This window comes from Scyliorhinus canicula, chromosome 9 (genome assembly GCF_902713615.1).
Source record: "Scyliorhinus canicula chromosome 9, sScyCan1.1, whole genome shotgun sequence".
In the NCBI taxonomy this organism is placed as follows: Eukaryota; Metazoa; Chordata; class Chondrichthyes; order Carcharhiniformes; family Scyliorhinidae; genus Scyliorhinus; species Scyliorhinus canicula.
Window position 1 is genome coordinate 96269619 of NC_052154.1, and position 14268 is coordinate 96283886.

General features: G+C 53.7%; 1 protein-coding gene across 1 annotated transcript in view; it reads right to left on the bottom strand.

Moving 5' to 3' along the window:
* Positions 1–9789, bottom strand: part of celf1 (cugbp, Elav-like family member 1) — a 215979-nt gene extending 206190 nt beyond the window's left edge. The window contains exons 1-2 of the mRNA XM_038807236.1: positions 9684–9789; positions 7251–7306 (exon numbers count right to left, since the gene is read on the bottom strand). The gene's annotated coding sequence lies outside the window, so the exon portion shown is untranslated. The remainder of the gene's footprint in view (positions 1–7250; positions 7307–9683) is intronic.
* Positions 9790–14268: the final 4479 nt, after the last annotated feature.

A 14268-nucleotide genomic window follows, 5' to 3' on the forward strand; every position in this document is an offset into this window, starting at 1 on the left:
CTATCTCTTCAGACTCAATACACAATCTCCCGCTACAGTCCTTGATCGGGCCTACCCTCGCTCTAGCCATTCTCATATTTCTCACACGTGTAAACGGCCTTGCGGTTTTCCTTGATTCTACCCGACAAAGATTTTCCATGCCCTCTCTTAGCTCCCCCAATCCCTTTCTTCAGTTCCCTGCTGGCTATCTTGTATCCCTCAAGTGCACTGTCTGAACCTTGTTTCCTCAGCCTTGCATAAGTATCCTTCTTAGGAGGAGGTCGGAGTACTTCCGGCTTTACCGAGGGTACGTGGCCACGAATAGGAGGAGGTCGGAGTACTTCCGGCTTTACCGACGGACCAGGCAGGGTTGCCCCCTGTCCCCCTTGTTGTTTGCTCTGGCAATCGAGCCACTGGCGATGGCGTTGAGGGATTCAGAGAGGTGGAGAGGCTTGGTGCAAGGTGGAGAGGAACATAGGGTGTCGTTGTATGCTGATGACCTGTTACTGTATGTGCGGACCCGGTGGGAGGGATGCCGGGAGTGATGGAGTTGCTAGCTGAGTTTGGGACCTTTTCAGGTTATAAATTAAATTTAGGCAAGAGCGAGGTGTTTGTGGTGCACCCTGGAGACCAGGAGGAAGGAATTGGTAGGCTCCCGCTTAGGAGTGCCTGCCCATATTTATCCCCAGGGCCTTCTTTAGGAGAGTGACTAGCAGTATTTTGAGCTTTGTGTGGGCACATGGGACTCCGAGAGTGAAGAGGGTGTTCCTGGAGCGAGGGAGGGATAGAGGCGGGATGGCGCTGCCCAACCTTCTGGGGTACTATTGGGTAGCCAATGTGTCAATGGTGCGTAAATGGGTGATGGAGGGGGGAGGGGCGGCGTGAAAAAGAATGGAGATGGCGTCATGTAGAGGTACGAGCCTGGGTGCCATGGTAACGGCACCGTTGCCGCTCTCCCCTAAGAGGTTTACCACGAGCCCGGTAGTGGCGGCGACCCTAAGAATCTGGGGACAGTGGAGACGGCATCGGGGGGAAACAGGGGGCTCGATGGAGGCTCCACTGGGTGGCAACCATCGGTTCATCCCGGGGAACAAGGATGGGGGATTTAGGGGATGGCAAAGGGCAGGCATCAGCAAATTGAGGGACCTGTTTATTGGCGGGAGGTTTGCGGGCCTGGGGAACTGGAAGATAAATTTGGCCTTCCCCAAGGGAACATGTTCAGATACTTGCAGGTAAAGGCGTTTGCTAGGCGACAGGTAGAGGGATTCCCTCTGCTGCCGTCGCGGGGGACGATGGACAGAGTGCTTTCGGGGGTGTGGGTCGGAGAGGGGAAGGTGTCTGACATCTATAAGGTAATGCAGGAGGTGGAGTCGTCGTCAGTGGAGGAGCTGAAGGCTAAATGGGAGGAGGAACTTGGGGAGCAGATAGAGGATGGGACTTGGGCGGATGCCTTGGAGAGAGTCAACTCTTCCTCCTCATGTGCGAGGCTTAGTCTCATCCAATTTAAGGTGCTGCATCGGGCCCACATGTCCGGGACTAGGATGAGTAGGTTCTTTGGGGGTGAGGACAGGTGCACCAGATGTTCGGGGAGTCCAGCGAACCATGCCCATATGTTCTGGGCGTGCCCAGCACTGGAAGAATTCTGGAAGGGGGTGGCGGGGACGGTGTCGAGGGTGGTTGGATCCAGGGTCAAACCAGGGTGGGAACTCGCGATTTTTGGAGTTGCGGTAGAGCCGGGAGTGCAGGAGGTGAAAGAGGCCGGTGTCCTGGCCTTTACGTCCCTAGTAGCCCGACGAAGGATTCTGCTACAGTGGAAGGATGCAAGGCCCCCAAGTGTGGAGACCTGGATCAGTGACATAGAACATAGAACAGTACAGCACAGAACAGGCCCTTCGGCCCTCGATGTTGTGCCGAGCAATGATCACCCGATTCAAACCCACGTATCCACCCTATACCCGTAACCCAACAACCCCCCCCTTAACCTTACTTTTTAGGACACTACGGGCAATTTAGCATGGCCAATCCACCTAACCCTCACATCTTTGGACTGTGGGAGGAAACCGGAGCACCCGGAGGAAACCCACGCACACACGGGGAGGACGTGCAGACTCCGCACAGACAGTGACCCAGCCGGGAATCGAACCTGGGACCCTGGAGCTGTGAAGCATTTATGCTAACCACCATGCTACCGTGCTGCCCACGGGATTAATAAAATTGGAAAGGGTCAATACAAGGGTTCTATAAACGACGGCAGCCTTTTCTGGACTTCCTGGCTCAAAGATAGGTAGCTTCGTCAATAAAAATTATTTCGAAAAAAAAAAGTTTCCTTCTTCCTCTTAACAAGACATTCAACCTCTCTTGTCAACCATGGTTCCCTCACTCAACCATCTCTTCCCTGCCTGACAGGGACATACATATCAAGGACACGTAGTATCTGTTCCTTGAACAAGCTGCACATTTCAATTGCGTCCTTCCCTGACAGCCTATGTTCTCAACTTATGCACTTCAATTCTTGTCTGACAGCATCGTATTTACCCTTCCCCCAATTGTAAACCTTGCCCTGTTGCACGCACCTATCCCTCTCCATTACTAAAGTGAAAGTCACAGAATTGTGGTCACTACCTCCAAAATGCTTGCCCACTAACAAATCTACCACCTGCCCTGGTTCATTACCAAGTACCAAATCCAATATGGCCTCCCCTCTGGTCGGACAATCTACATATTGTGTTAGAAAGGCTCCCTGGACACACTGCACAAACACCACCCCATCCAAACTATTTGATCTAAAGAGTTTCCACTCAATATTTGGGAAGTTGAAGTCACCCATGACTACTACCCTGTGACTTCTGCACCGTTCCAAAATCTGTTCCTCCACATCTCTGCTGCTATTGGGGGCGCTATAAAAAAACTCCCGAAAAGGTGACTGCTCCTTTCCTATTTCTGACTTCAACCCATACTACCTCCGTAGGCAGATCCTCCTCAAACTGCCTTTCTGCAACTGTTATGCTGTCTCTAATTAACAATGCAAACCCCCCACCTCTTTTACCACCCTCCCTTACCTTATTGAAACATCACCAGGAACCTTCAATGACCATTTCTGCCTCTCTTCTATCCAAGTTTCTGTGATGGCCACCACATCGTAGTCCCAAGTAACGATCCATGCCTTAAGTTCACCCACCTTATTCCTGATGCTTCTTGCGTTGAAGTATACACACTTCAACCCATCCCCGTGCCTGCAAGTACTCTCCTTTGTCAGTGTTACTTTCCCCACTGCCTCACTACACGCTTTGGCGTCCTGAACATCGGCTACCTTAGTTGCTGGACTACAAATCTGGTTCCCATTCCCCTGCCAAATTAGTTTAAACCCTCCTGATGAGTACTCGAAAGCCTCGCTCCCAGGATATTGGTGCCGCTCTGGTTCAGATGCAACCCGTCCTGCTTGTACAAGTCCCACCTTCCCCAGAATGCGCTCCAATTATCCAAATACCTGAAGCCCTCCCTCCTACACCATTCCTGCAGCCACGTGTTCAACTGCACTCTCTCCCTATTCCTAGCCTCGCTATCCCGTGGCACCGGCAACAAACCAGAGTTGACAACTCTGTCTGTCCTGGCTTTTAACTTCCAGCCTAACTCCCTAAACTCGTTTATTACATCCACAGCCCTTTTCCTACCTACGTCGTTGCTACCAATGTGCACCACGACTTCTGGCTGCTCCCCCTCCCTCTTAAGGACCCTGAAGACACGATCCTTGACACCCGGGAGGCAACATACCTTCGGGGAGTCTCGCTCGCGACCACAGAATCTCCTATCTATTCCCCCTAACCATTGAGTCTCCTATCACTATTGCTTTTCTGTTCTCCCCCCTTCCCCTTTGAGCCCAAGAACCATACTCAGTGCGAGAGACCTGGCCGCTAGGGCCTTCCCCCAGGAGGTCATCCTCCCCCCCAACAGCATCCAAAACGGTATACTTGTTTTTTGTTATTTTTTTAAAACAAATTTAGAGTAGCCAATTCATTTTTTTCCAATTAAGGGGCAATTTAGCGTGGCCAATCCACCTAGCCTGCACATCTTTGGGTTGTGGGGACGGAACCCACGCAAACACAGGGAGAATGTGCAAACTCCACACGGACAGTGACCAAGAGCCAGGATCGAACCTGGGACCTCGGCGCCGTGAGGCTCCAGGGCGAACCCACTGCGCCACCGTGCTGCCCCTCGGTATACTTGTTTTGAAGGGGAACGGCCACGAGGGATCCCTGCACTGTCTGCACATTTGTTTTCTTTCCCCCGACTGTAACCCAGCTACTCTTGTCCTGTACCTTGGGTGTGGTTACCTCCCTGTAACTCTTGTCTATTACCCCCTCTGCCTCCCGGATGATCCGAACTCCAGTTCCCCAACACGGTCTTTGATGAGCTGGAGTTAGGTGCACTTCCCGCAGGTATAGTCAGCAGGGACACTGGTGGTATCCCTCACCACCCACATCCTACAGGAGGAGCATGCAACTGCCCTAGCCTCCAGCCCCTCTTACCTTGCAGAATATAGCTGCCCTGTGGACCAACTGGAACTCCGCCCTCGACTCTGCTCCTATTCAGCTGCACTCTCTGTAAACTCCCAGCTCCCTTCACGCTCTTTGAGGAAATGTAGGAAATGAAATGAAAGAAGCACCTTACTCCCTCCTCACCAAACTCTCACTACAGCACTCAAATGCACCCAAATTCAGCACTCACTGCAAATAAAGTCTGCACTGTAGCTGGCTCACATTTATAGTGTGACTCTAGCCTCTGAAAACTGGCCTAATCCAATTAACTAATTAACAAGCTCCAGCTGCAAGTAGTTACAAGTAGAACCTTTGTTTAAAGCGGATTGAAAATTCACCTTCTTCTAAACCAAACAGCATTTTTTAAGTTAATTAACTAAATAAAAGACTAGACTTGAGATAAAAATTAAAAATAAACCCTTAATATCCCTCAGTCACCAAACTCTCACCATAGCACTCAAATGCACCCAAATTCAGCACTCAGATAGCGTGGGGGAGTGGTCCTTGGTAGAGTGCTCTTTCAGAGAGTCGGTTCAGACTTGATGGGCCGAATGGCCTCCTTCTGCACTATCGGGATTCTATGTCTTTAGCCTGTGTGTTACAGTAAAGCATTAAAGCATGAAATCGGGTCGTGTCATTCTCAAAGTTGCCAACTTGAGGTTTGAAGTAATTTTCCTAAATTTATTGGCAGGCATCTGAAATTCAGTGTCTTAATGATCTCAAAATGCATCAATCATTGAGTTGTCGATTCTTTGTGAAACCACAGAATGTCCCATTTATGCCATGAAGGCTGCTCGAAATGTCTGCTTCTCCAGGAACTTCTTAAAGGTACCAAACATCTACTCCTAAAGGGAGTTTTTATCCGAGAGCCAAATCCCAGTTAAGACCAGGAGTCTGTCCGTATGTGCCATCTTAAATGGCTGGATTGTGTTAAATATCAGTTAGAACAAGGAATTTCTAAATTGAATTCTTTCAATTCTTTATAATCTGTTGAAGTCAATGATAGATTCCACCATGGAATGGCATCTTCCAAACCCATGACCTCGACCATCTACAAGGACATGGGTAGCATATGCCTGGGAACACCACCACCACCTGAAGATTCCCCTCCAAGTTCCTCAACTTCACTTCCGCTAGTTCAAAATCCTGGAACTCCCTTCCGAACAGCACTGTGGGTGTACCTATGCCATAAGGGCTACAGCGGTTCAAGAAGGCAGCTCACCAGCACATTCTCAAGGGCAATTAAGGATGGGCAATAAAGGCTGGCCCAGTCAGCGAAGCCCACATCCTGTGAATTATATATTTTTTTAATTGAAATCTATCAAAGTCTGACCATGCCTTGCAGACATCCAACAGATCATCTTTCCGGTAAATTTCGTCCATGAAACCGTGGAGAAGAACAAAACCTTCCTCAGTGTCCCACTGACAGGCTTCCAGCTCACAAAATACTTTCCTTCTGAGCGAACCGCTGCTAAGAAGCGACAATGCCAAGGCTATCTCTTATTTCCTATTTGGTATGGGCCTAATACGTGTCCACCTATTCATTTAATTCTTCCACAGCTCAGAAGGTTCAGACTCTGAGAACATCAGTGGGTAACCAGACCCCGACACTTCACACATACATTCCGCAGCTCTTCATAAATGCTGCTCGCATTGGAATCGTCAGTCTTAAAACAAAGTCTTTGTTCCTAACCTTCACCTTTAGACAACCATTCTCTGCCAACCCTGTTCAACTCCTGACAGCCAATTGGTGAAGGAGGCGATCAGAGGTCAACTGTTACTCAATTTTGGATTTGACAAAGTGAAACATTACAAATTCCTAGATCTTCACAGTGAAACCCAATGTCAGTGTTTCTTTATACCTGCACAACTATTCATCTAGATAGATAGAACAGTACAGCACAGAACAGGCCCTTCGGCCCTCAATGTTGTGCCGAGCCATGATCACCCTACTCAAACCCACGCATCCACCCTATACCCGTAACCCAACAACCCCCCCTTAACCTTACTTTTTTTTTAGGACACTACGGGCAATTTAGCATGGCCAATCCACCTAACCCGCACATCTTTGGACTGTGGGAGGAAACCGGAGCACCCGGAGGAAACCCACGCACACAGGGGGAGGACGTGCAGACTCCACACAGACAGTGACCCAGCCGGGAATCGAACCTGGGACCCTGGAGCTGTGAAGCATGTATGCTAACCACCATGCTACCCTGCTGCCCCGAATGGATGTCCCCCACTTCTACAACTTGAATTTATCGAATTAACTATGACCCCAGGAGCTGTCGACCTTCAGCTCGGAGTCTCCCCCTCAAGTACCATCCTCCCCGGACAGGCGCCAGAATGTGGCGACTAGGGGCTTTTCACAGTAACTTCATTGAAGCCTACTCGTGACAATAAGCGATTTTCATTTCATTTCAAGTGACAAAGGAAGAATTTCATAAGAATCTGAAACCAAAGCTTTGTTTTGGGTCAGAACGCTGCACTTTGAGAGGTCAAAGTAATGTGGACATTGGTTCAGTGTCCCTTGTCACCAAACCGTATATGCTGCCAACAACTTTTTTAAAAAGTTAGAAAGTTAAAAAGTATCCACAGAACAGAATCCTTGTTTTGTTTAAACCGAAATTATGGTCCAAAACTGCTTCATACAAATTCACTCTGGGCAACGGTCAACAAGTAACTGGACACCAGCCGTCCCTGCCAGCCATGGGAACATATTTTAAGAACATTTACCTTGAAGCCCTCCTTGAGTCACTTTCTCTGCTGCCTTCTTTTGCACTCACGGCGCTCTGTACCATTGAAGAAAACAAGAAATTTAATTCAGAAAGAGTCAAAAACTGCTCAAGAATTTCAACACCACACGGTCATTCCGTCCCACACCAGGTTACAGAGACAGCAGCTATAACCTGGCTGGTTGCAGTGTACATGCTGTGTGCACAATCCAGCAAAGTTGCTGTTCCCTACATTATCCGGTTGTAAAAGCAAATGGCACGTCTTGGAACAATGTTGCTGTTTAGCACAGTTTCTGTTTTTAGTTCAGCCATGGCAGCCCTCTTTGCAAAAAGTCACAAGCCTGCAACGGCAACTCTCAACGCAAGGACACGGGTGCAAAATGTAGGACTGATTAATCGGATGATCTGTCGCAACCCCACTGATAGGGGGCTTGGGGCTGGCGCCACACGGCCGACGGTGGCCAGCAACGCACCATAATGCCGATGGGGACGGGGGGCTGGCAGCCCCACACCGCCGATGGGGCCAGTGGGGCGGAGGGCAGCACCATGCCACCGATGTGGGGCGAGGGGCAGCGCCATGCCACCGATGTGGGGGGAGAGGGACAGCGCCATGCCACCAATGTGGGGCGAGGGACAGCGCCATGCCACCGATGTGGGGTGAGGGACAGCGCCATGCCACCGATGTGGGGCGAGGGACAGCGCCATGCCACCGAATTGCGGGCAGGGGCAGCACCACAGTGGCAATGTGGGCAGGTGGCAGTACCTCACTGCCAATGGGGGCGGGGTCAGTACCACACCGCCAATGGGGACAGCACCACAACACCGAAGGGGGCGGGGGGAAGCCCCACGCCGCCAATGGGGGCGGGGGCAGCACCACACCACCGATGGGGGCAGGGGGCAGCACCACAACACCGCCGAAGGGGGCGGGGGGCTGCACCACACCGCCGATGGGGGTAGCGCCACACCACCGATGGGGGTAGCGCCACACCACCCATGGGGGCAGCGCCACACCACCCATGGGGGCAGCGCCACACCACCCATGGGGGCAGCGCCACACCACCCATGGGGGCAGCGCCACACCACCCATGGGGGCAGCGCCACACCACCCATGGGGGCAGCGCCACACCACCCATGGGGGCAGCGCCACACCACCCATGGGGGCAGCGCCACACCACCCATGGGGGCAGCGCCACACCACCCATGGGGGCAGCGCCACACCACCCATGGGGGCAGCGCCACACCACCCATGGGGGCAGCGCCACACCACCCATGGGGGCAGCGCCACACCACCCATGGGGGCAGCGCCACACCACCCATGGGGGCAGCGCCACACCACCCATGGGGGCAGCGCCACACCACCCATGGGGGCAGCGCCACACCACCCATGGGGGCAGCGCCACACCACCCATGGGGGCAGCGCCACACCACCCATGGGGGCAGCGCCACACCACCCATGGGGGCAGCGCCACACCACCGATGGGGGCAGCGCCACACCACCGATGGGGGCAGCGCCACACCACCGATGGGGGCAGCGCCACACCACCGATGGGGGCAGCGCCACACCACCGATGGGGGCAGCGCCACACCACCGATGGGGGCAGCGCCACACCACCGATGGGGGCAGCGCCACACCACCGATGGGGGCAGCGCCACACCACCGATGGGGGCAGCGCCACACCACCGATGGGGGCAGCGCCACACCACCGATGGGGGCAGCGCCACACCACCGATGGGGGCAGCGCCACACCACCGATGGGGGCAGCGTCACACCACCGATGGGGGCAGCGTCACACCACCGATGGGGGCAGCGCCACACCACCGATGGGGGCAGCGCCACACCACCGATGGGGGCAGCGCCACACCACCAATGGGTGCAGCGCCACACCACCAATGGGTGCAGCGCCACACCACCAATGGGTGCAGCGCCACACCACCTATGGGGGCAGCGCCACACCACCGATGGGGGCAGCGCCACACCACCGATGGGGGCAGCGCCACACCACCGATGGGGGCAGTGCCACACCACCGATGGGGGCAGTGCCACACCACCAATGGGGGCAGTGCCACACCACCAATGGGGGCAGTGCCACACCGCCAATGAGGGCAACACATGGTAGCTCTCCACCAGTACCCGCTCCCCAATTTTATCTCCCAGCCCCAGAACCTTACATCCCCTATCTACAGTATCCCAGAGCCCTCCGCCAAACCCGTCCCCCCACACTTCAGCAACCCCGACCTCCCTCAAATCCCACAGCATCCCCACCATCCTCAATAGCACCGCCAATCACCCTCAGTACCTCCCGCCCCCCCAGTGCCCCTTGCAGTCCCTAGTAAACCCACTCCCCCAGGACAGGGCCCCCACTCCATCACGCCCAGTACCCCCCCACATCCCGTACCCTCCTACCCTGCTCGCTCCCCCAGTTTATTCACCTACCTTATCCTCTCCTCACTCCGCTCTCTCTCTCTCGGTTCTGACAAGAAGACGCGCTCAAAATGGCCGAACTTCCTCTCCCAACAAGCAACCGGCAATTCGGGCCGAGGCGGCGGGCGGAAGTCCCGTCTGGACACCCAAGATGGCGGAGCAGCCCCGCCGCTGGACACCCAAGATGGCGCAGCAGCCCCGCCGCTGGACACCCAAGATGGCGGAGCAGTCCCGCCGCTGGACACCAAAGATGGCGCATCAGTACGAAATGGGAAAGTGAAATGAAGGGAAATATTCAGTCAGGTTTCTATCTGTCATCTTACAAAAACAATTTTCACAGCAGTGCCATCTTAACTAATGGTAATGGTCATGTTAAAGAAAACCCAACAGAGTTTTCTAAAATGGATCCTCAGAAGGTATTGAGTATTTGATTGTTCCACTCCTTTTGGGGAAAGGGAATTTGAAGTTTGTACATTTGGATCTGTTGGTTGTGAACTCTTTGAGCTCAGTCACATCTGGGCTTAATGAACTGCTCAGAAATGTATAATGTTCATTCAAAATACCATTGACCGTGTCTAGAACCAAGTCATTGTTTAAAAATAAGAGCACAGTAACAACACCAACAGAAACATATATATAGACAAATTCAAAGATGCCGGACCATGCTCAGAATGTGAGCATTTGCAGGTAATTAAGTCTTTACAGATCCAGAGCGAGGGGTAACCCCAGGTTAAAGAGGTGTGAATTGTCTCAAGCCAGGACAGTTGGTAGGATTTCTCAAGCAGACGCTGCAACAACGAATGAACGGACATCGCGCGACAATCACCAGGCAGGAATGTTCCCTTCCAGTCGGGGAACACTTCAGCAGTCAAGGGCATTCAGCCTCTGATCTCCGGGTAAGCCTTCTCCAAGGTGGCCTTCAGGACGCGCGACAACGCAGAATCGCCGAGCAGAAATTTATAGCCAAGTTCCGCACACATGAGTGCGGCCTCAACCAGGACCTGGGATTCATTTTTTTTTTAAATAATTTTTATTGGAATTTTTTACAGAAAATATAAAATATAACAACAAACAATGAAATGCAACAAAATAACCCATAACAACTGTGACACCCCCCAGACCGCCTCAACGCATGTATCATATCCCCCCCACCCCCCCAACCCCAACAAAAGAACTTAAAAATAAATTAAAATTAATAAACAAACATAGTCATCGTCCGTTCCCCCCCCCCCCCCCCCCCCCCCCACGGGTTACTGCTGCTACTGTACCAGTACCTATCGTTGAGCCAGAAAGTCGAGGAAAAGTTGCCACCGCCTAAAGAACCCTTGTACCGATCCTCTCAGGGCGAATTTGACCTTCTCTAGCTTAATAAAACCCGCCATGTCATTGATCCAGGTCTCCACGCTTGGGGGCCTCGCATCCTTCCATTGAAGCAAAATCCTTCGCCGGGCTACTAGGGACGCAAAGGCCAGAACACCGGCCTCTTTCGCCTCCTGCACTCCCGGTTCCACCCCAACCCCAAAAATCGCGAGTCCCCAGCCTGGCTTGACCCTGGATCCTACCACCCTCGACACCGTCCTCGCCACCCCCTTCCAGAACTCCTCCAGTGCCAGGCATGCCCAGAACATATGGGCATGGTTCGCTGGACTCCCCGAGCACCTGACACACCTGTCTTCACCCCCAAAGAACCTACTCATCCTCGTCCCAGTCATGTGGGCCCGGTGCAGCACCTTGAATTGGATGAGGCTAAGCCGCGCACACGAGGAGGAAGAATTAACCCTCTCCAGGGCATCAGCCCATGTCCCGTCTTTGATCTGTTCCCCCAGTTCCCCCTCCCACTTAGTTTTCAGCTCCTCTACTGACGCCTCCTCCACCTCCTGCATAAACTTGTAGATATCAGATATCTTCCCCTCTCCGACCCAGACCCCCGAAAGAACCCTGTCACTCACCCCCCTTGCGGGAAGCAAAGGGAATCCCACCATCTGCCGTCTAGCAAATGCCTTTACCTGCAGATACCTGAACATGTTTCCCGGGGGGAGCCCAAATTTCTCCTCCAACTCCCCCAGGCTCGCAAACCTCCCATCAATAAACAGGTCCCTCAGCTGTTTGATGCCCCATCAATGTTCCCTGGGACGAACCTATGGTTCCCCCTTAACGGAGCCTCCATCGAGCCCCCCACTTCTCCCCAATGTTGCCTCCACTGCCTCCAAATCTTGAGGGTAGCCGCCACCACCGGACTCGTCGTATACCACGTAGGAGGGAGCGGCCACGGCGCCGTTACCAGGGCCCCCAGGCTTGTATCTCCACAGGACACCCTCTCCATCCGTTTCCATGCTGCCCCCTCCCCCTCCATCGCCCACTTGCGCACCATCGACACATTGGCTGCCCAGTAGTACCCGAGAGATTGGGTAACGCCAGAACCCCCCCCCCCCCCCCCCCATCTCTACCCCGCTCCAAGAAGACCCTCTTCACCCTCGGGGTCCCATGCGCCCAAACAAAGCTCATGATGCTGCTGGTCACCCTTCTAAAAAAGGCCCTAGGGATAAAGATGGGCAAACACTGGAAGAGGAACAAGAACCTCAGGAGAACCGTCATTTTGACGGACTGCACTCTACCCGCCAGCGATAGCGGCACCATGTCCCACCTTTTAAATTCCTCCTCCATCTGCTCCACCAGCCTGGTAAAATTAAGCTTATGGAGAGTCCCCCAACTCCTGGCCACCTGCACCCCCAGATATCTGAAACTCTTCACTGCCCTCTTAAACGGGAGCCTCCCAATTCCCTCCTCCTGATCTCCCGGGTGTACTACAAATTCCTCGCTCTTGCCTAAATTTAACTTATAGCCCGAGAAGCCCCCAAATTCCGCTAACAGCTCCATCATCCCCGGCATTCCCCCTTCTGAGTCCGCCACATACAACAGCAGATCGTCCGCATACAGCGATACCCGATGTTCCTCCCCACCCCGCACCAGACCCCTCCATCTCCCTGACTCCCTCAACGCCATAGCCAGAGGTTCAATCGCCAGTGCAAAGAGCAAGGGGGCCAGGGGGCACCCCTGCCTGGTCCCACGGTACAGGCTAAAGTACTCCGATCTCCTTCCATTTGTGACTACACTCGCCATCGGAGCCGCGTAGAGCAGCCTCACCCATTTGATGAATCCCTCACCAAATCCAAACCGCTCCAGCACCTCCCACAGGTACCCCAACTCAACTCTATCCAACGCTTTCTCTGCGTCCAGTGCCACCACTATCTCCGCCTTCCCCTCCACTGCCGGCATCGTGATAACGTTTAGCAGTCTCCACACATTCGTATTGAGCTGCCGTCCCTTGACAAATCCTGTCTGATCTTCATGTATCACCCCTGGCACACAATCCTCTATCCTGGTGGCCAGGATCTTCGCCAGCAACTTGGCGTCAACATTGAGGAGCGAGATAGGCCTGTATGATCCACACTGCAAGGGGTCCTTATCCCGCTTTAGGATCAGAGAGATCAGTGCCCGCGACATCGTCGGGGGCAAAGCCCCCCCCTCCCATGCCTCATTGAAGGCTCGCACCAACAGGGGGCCCACCAGATCCGCATACTTTTTATAAAATTCCACCGGGAACCCGTCCGGCCCCGGGGCCTTACCTGACTGCATTTGTCCAATCCCCCTGACTAGCTCCTCCAACTCTATCGGCGCCCCCAGCCCCTCTACCAGCTCCTCTTCAACCCTTGGGAAACATAGCCTGTTCATGAAGCTCTCCATCCCCCCTCTCCCCATCGGAGGTTCCGACCGGTACAGTTCCTCGTAGAAGTCCCAAAAGACCCCATTTACTTCTGTCCCCTTCTGCACTTCATTCCCACCCCCATCCGTCACTCCACCAATTTCCCTAGCAGCATCTCGCCTACGGAGCTGATGCGCCAACATCCTGCTCGCCTTCTCCCCATACTCATATACCGTGCCCTGCGCCCTCCTCCACTGTGTCTCCGCCTTTCTGGTGGTCAACAAGTCAAATTTGGCCTGCAAACTACGCCGTTCCCCCAGCAACCCCTCCTCCGGTGCCTCCGCGTATCTCCTGTCCACATCCAGGACCTCCCCCACTAGTCTCTCCCTCTCCCTCCTTTCCCTATGGGCCCGGATGGAGATCAGCTCCCCCCGGATCACTGCTTTCAGAGCCTCCCAGACCATCCCCACCCGGACCTCCCCCGTGTCATTGGTATCAAGATACCCCTCAATACTTCTCCGGACCCTCCTACACACCTCCTCATCAGCCAGCATCCCCACATCCAGGCGCCAGAGCGGGCGCTGGTCCCGCGCCTCCCCCATCTCCAGATCAACCCAGTGCGGAGCATGGTCTGAAATCGCTATGGCCGAATACTCGGCATCCTGCACCCTCGGGATCAATCCCCTGCTCAGGACGAAAAAGTCTATTCGTGAATAAACCCTATGGACATGGGAGAAAAAGGAATACTCCCGCGCTCTCGGTCTCCCAAACCTCCAGGGACCTGGGATTCATGTTGCATTACATTCATCCCCCACCATCTGGCCTGGGCTTGCGAAGTCCTACCAACTGTCCTGGCTAGAGACAATTCATACCTCTTTAACCTGGGGTTACTCC